Below are 5,088 nucleotides of genomic sequence, written 5' to 3' on the forward strand. Positions count from 1 at the left end.
GTCTGTATGTATGTGTGTGTCTGTGTGTCTGTGTGTCTGTATGTATGTGTGTGTGTACCTTCAGAGGCCAGAAGAGGGCATCAGATTCTCTGGAACTGGAGTTAGGGGCAGTTATGAGTCCCCTCCGTGTGGGTGCTGGGAACTGAATGTGGATTCTTTAGAAGAGCACTGTGCACTCTCAACTGCTGAGTCATTTCTCCACCCCTTTATAACGCTGAGGAGCTCTTGGCCAGAGACACTCATGTGGTCCTCATGTCCAGTGGCAAGGTGACCACGAGTCCCAGACTTCTTCATCCCATGTTCTTTGTTGGACCTGCTCCATTGAGTACTCATGTTACAGGCCTCTTCAGAGATATTGGAGGACATGATGTGGCCACAGACTGGCATGTTCTGAGGTAGTTCTTGCCAGCTGGTGCAGGGAACATGCAAACAGCCTTAGCACAGAGCCAGGCCCCAGTGGGAGACCAGGCAGGGAGAAAGGAGTGTGCTAGTAACTGTAGCACAAAATGGCCTCGGGGGACCCAGAGGGATGAAAGACACTATTGGCGTCAATGCCACGTGTTGCTCAGCTGCCTACACTATGAGACAGAATCATGGGACATTTCCCAGCAGCCATCTTCACTCCAACAACCTGCTGTGTATCAGAGGGCTCTGGAGCTGGCTGTGCCTTTAAACCATGCTAAAGCAGGATCTGAAACTGTGTCCGCATTCAGACTTTCTGTGACCTCAAAATTAAACATCATAAGGCCTGTTGCAAGGATGAAGTGAGTTCAGGGGCTCAGGCGCTGGTCTGGTAGTGAATATAGCTTCTGAATCAGCATTTAAAGCCATCACTGGCATCCTGTCACCCTTCCCTGAAAGAAGAGCCCACTGGGGCATGCAAAGTGTGGGCCTACAGAGACCATCTGATCGGTGTGAAGCCTGCGCTGGCTGAGGCTCGGAAGGATCAGAGGGAAGGCACGGGGTGTTGAGTAAACTTCAGGCATCTAGACCGTGATATGTCTATGATCCACACATGTGCTGTGTTCCCATTCTTGTAGCACCCCAAGGGTTCTCATTCCCAGGTGGGATACCTAAAGCTCCTATGTGGCCCAAAATGGTGGGATGTGAATTTGAACTCAGTACCTAGCTTGAAAGCCAAACTGCTTTCAACTGGAGCTTCCTCTCTCCTTCCTTCATAATCATGACACATGGTTCAGAATGCCTAAGAAGTAAGAATGACACTGGGTCCTGAGGCCCATGGCTGTCCTCCCTGTCACCATTGAGTCCCTATGGTTACTCTGTGACACCATGAGTCTCATCATCTACCTTCTAACAGGAAGAAAAAGATGCCTGCAGAGAGCCTGGAGTGAAGGGCCCAGGATAAGGCCACAGTGAGAGGCTCTAGACTGGGCTGTGTCTCGAGCCTTCCCAGATATCCCTTCTCATACAATCAGCCTCTGGAGGGGACAGGTCCCCATTTCCACACATGGCCTCACAAATGGGGTATCCATACAGGAAATACTTCTACCTTTGGGCTTTGGGCCTACTCAGACCAAGCAGGCTCCAACCAAGTCTATGAAGAAATCAGCAGCAGCTCTGAAGAACAGTTTGGGGACAAGAAAGAAGCCAACAGCTCTGAGAACCCAACAGGCAGCTACCTGCTTGGATGTCCTCATCCCACCAGGGGGAAGGGGAAGGCTGAGTGGGGTGGAGGAGGGACAGTCTTCAGCTGTCTAAACATGACCCTGTACCAACATCCTCTTGCCTTCAATCCTGACACACGAACATATCTCCATCCACTGCTATATGTGAACACAAAGGAGCTTCCCCTCCCTCCTTGCCAGAACACCATGTTTCAGAGCCAAAGCTAGTGGTCAGGCATTCACACACACACACACACACACACACACACACACACTCAAAACTGCCCAAGGGTGGCCTCCCTTTGTGCTCCAGGGACAACAGAGCACTCAGCTTCCAGAGAAGGGATGGTATCTAAAGCTTGCAAGGTACCTCATTCTCTGAATTCCTGAGCCCACCCCCCCTCTGGGAGTGGCAGGAGCCTTGAGTGGCAAAGACTCCAGGGTTAGGACATTAGGACACGGCTAAAGTCACTGGGTACCGGCTCTGGTGTCCCAGCTCAAATCTGGTGCCTAGGACTGGTGACTGTGGCACTGGAAGCCCAAGCCTTGTGCCTTCCCCAGCCTACAAATAATCTGTGCACCACACACCCCACCGAGTACAAAGATGGACTCTACAGTGTTCCATGAGGAACCAAGACGCAGCCTGTTCCCTCACCAGCCTGCCACACGCCCTCTGACAAACCTAGCCTGGTCCACTTACAGGGGTCAAGCTCACCCAGGCCCATCCTTGGTGGCACAGAAGAAGCAGCAAAACCAAGGACAGACGGTTACAAATAGGATCTGACTGGGAAGGTCACCACTCGGAGCCACAAGAGCCAGAAATTCTCTAGAAACAAACACGGGACATGAGCTGAGCCCCAGCCACCTCGCTTCTGGTGGAGGATAGAAATGACTTCCACGATGAGGCCAGGTCTGGCGGTGGCCACAGCTGGCTGGTCAGCTGCCGAATGGCCTTCAGGCTGCAGAAACACTCATACACGGCGTAGTCTTCTCAAGGGGGCTGCCAATGTGGACACAGAGGAGACAGGGGGAGCTGGAGGCCCAAGAGACATGGGAGGGAAGCTTTCTCCCAACTCTGACCCTGAGCTCCTCAGTCTAACAAAACAACCTGCAAGCTGGATCTCAGCAGGTGGAGGCTTCCCCTCTCCCTGCTTCTCCAGGGGACATCTGGCAGCTGCTCTAACATTTGGGGTAGAAAACGCGGAGGGGTGAAGGCAGGTTGCTAGATGTGCTCGGATGTACCACAAGGAATCCTGAAGCCGACTACTGGCACCCGCTAGGTAGGAGTCCCTGTTAGCCCTTCTCTCCTGGGCCCTCCACCTACAACCCCACCTCCTCCCTTCCTTTCCAAGGGCCCCTGACAAGGCAGCCACAGCACACAAGCACTCCTAGCTACGCAAATAGCAACTCCTTCTTTTCTGGTGTTTGCTTAGCCAATATTGACTCTGCGGCCTAACACTGGTGCTATTGAGCTGGGTTCTTCTCGATATTGTTTGAGCAGCATTAGCAGAGCCTGTGATAACCAACAGCAGAGTGGGAAGCCGCTGTGCCTCCCCCGCCCTTGCTCCCCGACAGCCCCCCACACACACACACACAACCCCTCCCTGTGAGAGGCTCCTGTACAGACAGAGAAACCTAAGGCTGGCTCCCCCACTGAACAAACACAAGAGGGGAGAGAGGGAGCAAACCCTCTGGCTCCGTCAACACTCCAGAGGAGTCACGGCGACTGGAAAGGTTACTAGGGGAGGTTGCCCTTTGGGGTGGGGTCAGTAAAAACGGAAGGTAAAGAAGACCGGGGCTAGTAGCCAAACCCTGTAGTTGGCATCTATGGGAAAGGCCTGCGGGGACTGGTACTCACGGGCCTCAGGTGACTAAGTAGAGAATCGATGAAGCCACTCATCAGCCAAGCATGACAGATGAAGGCCTACTGGACGTCAATCACCGCTGCTTAGTGGGAGGGGCCTGCGGACAAGCCCTTGCAGCTACCATGGTTTTTTTTGTTGTTGTTTTGGTTTTTGGTTTTTGGTTTTTGTTTTTTTTTGTTTTTTTTTTTTTGTTTTTTTTGGGTTTTTTTTGGTTTTTTGAGGCAGGGTTTCTCTGTGTAGCCCTGGCTGTCCTGGAAATCACTCTTTTTTTAATGATGAAGGTTTAGAGAAAAAAAATCCCTCTCTGTGGGCTTTTGTGGGCTTGCTTTGATGCTGTTATGAGTTCATATTTAAGAGTAACTCTCTCCTCTGGAAAGAATGGTTTTGGCAGCCCTAATGATATGCCACCATTAGATGTTCTCAGTGGTCATTCCAGGAGACAGGCCATGGTGACCTCCATTCATATTTGGGTATAGGGATAGGTTTCAGGATCATTCTGAGGGCCTACTCAAAGGGGGAGGAGTCAGGGGAAAAGCCACAGTGGTCAGCCTTTGGAGGTGCCCTGGGTGATATAGAGGAAGGATGCATATCAGCCGAAAGTGTGGCTCAGCCGGCAGACTACTTGCTCAACACCACATAAACTAATGACGGAGACCACTTGTAATCCTGGCACTCCAGAGATACGGGCAGGAAAATCAGGAGTTCAAAGTCATCTTTGACTACACGGTGAGTTCAAGGCCAATGTGGGACACATGAGACCCTGTTTCAGAAAGAGATGGGGGGGGGACACATTCAGTGTCACATACATAGCTTCCAATCTCAATGGAGAGCCTAGAAGCTCATGGAGCCAGTATGGGATGAAGACTCAAGGAGGACGTTAATTAGTGCTTAAAGATGACCACCTCACATAAGCTGTGCCCAACTTCCCACACCACAGCCAGCCACTCCTGAGACCTGACAGCCACAGGATATCCAGGGGCAAGGCACCCACATAGGGTGGCTTTTCATTGCCCACAAGTAAAGCAAATTCAGACTTAGCACTTTTGGAACAGGATCCATGGCCTATCTCTAGGTCAGTATTAAAGAGGTTGCCAGCACCATCAAGGGGACATTCTAGAAATTAGCTTCAGCCTGCCCCAATGGTCTGGGAGCACCAAAATGGTCATTTGCAAAAATTGGCCATTAGCATTTTTTACTAACTGTTCTCTCTGAAGACTTGGTAAATGAGGGAGAAATGCCTCACAAATCAGCTGTTATGTAGGCCCCTGTGACAACCTGGACTCCAAGCTTGAGAAGTTCTTTTTTTGTTAAAAGTACAGAGAGGGCATCTTCCGCGAGCCTGTGACTATTTCATCCAATGGCAAACATGCCCACCTCGTCAGTGCTCTCTGCTCTGAGGAACACCCTCTCTTCTACATGGTCCCTTTGACCACGATCCATTCTCAACCATAACTGTTGAAACGGACATGTGGCTCTGACTTGGTCGTAAGCATTCTGCCAAAGCCGATGTGGTAAGGGATTACTCCCGGGGTTATACGTGAAGAGGTTGTGGAACCTTCAGGAAGTGCTGAAGGGACTCTGGCCAGCTCAGTCTGGCA

The sequence above is a fragment of the Mus pahari genome, chromosome 10, assembly GCF_900095145.1.
Source record: "Mus pahari chromosome 10, PAHARI_EIJ_v1.1, whole genome shotgun sequence".
NCBI lineage: Eukaryota > Metazoa > Chordata > Mammalia > Rodentia > Muridae > Mus > Mus pahari.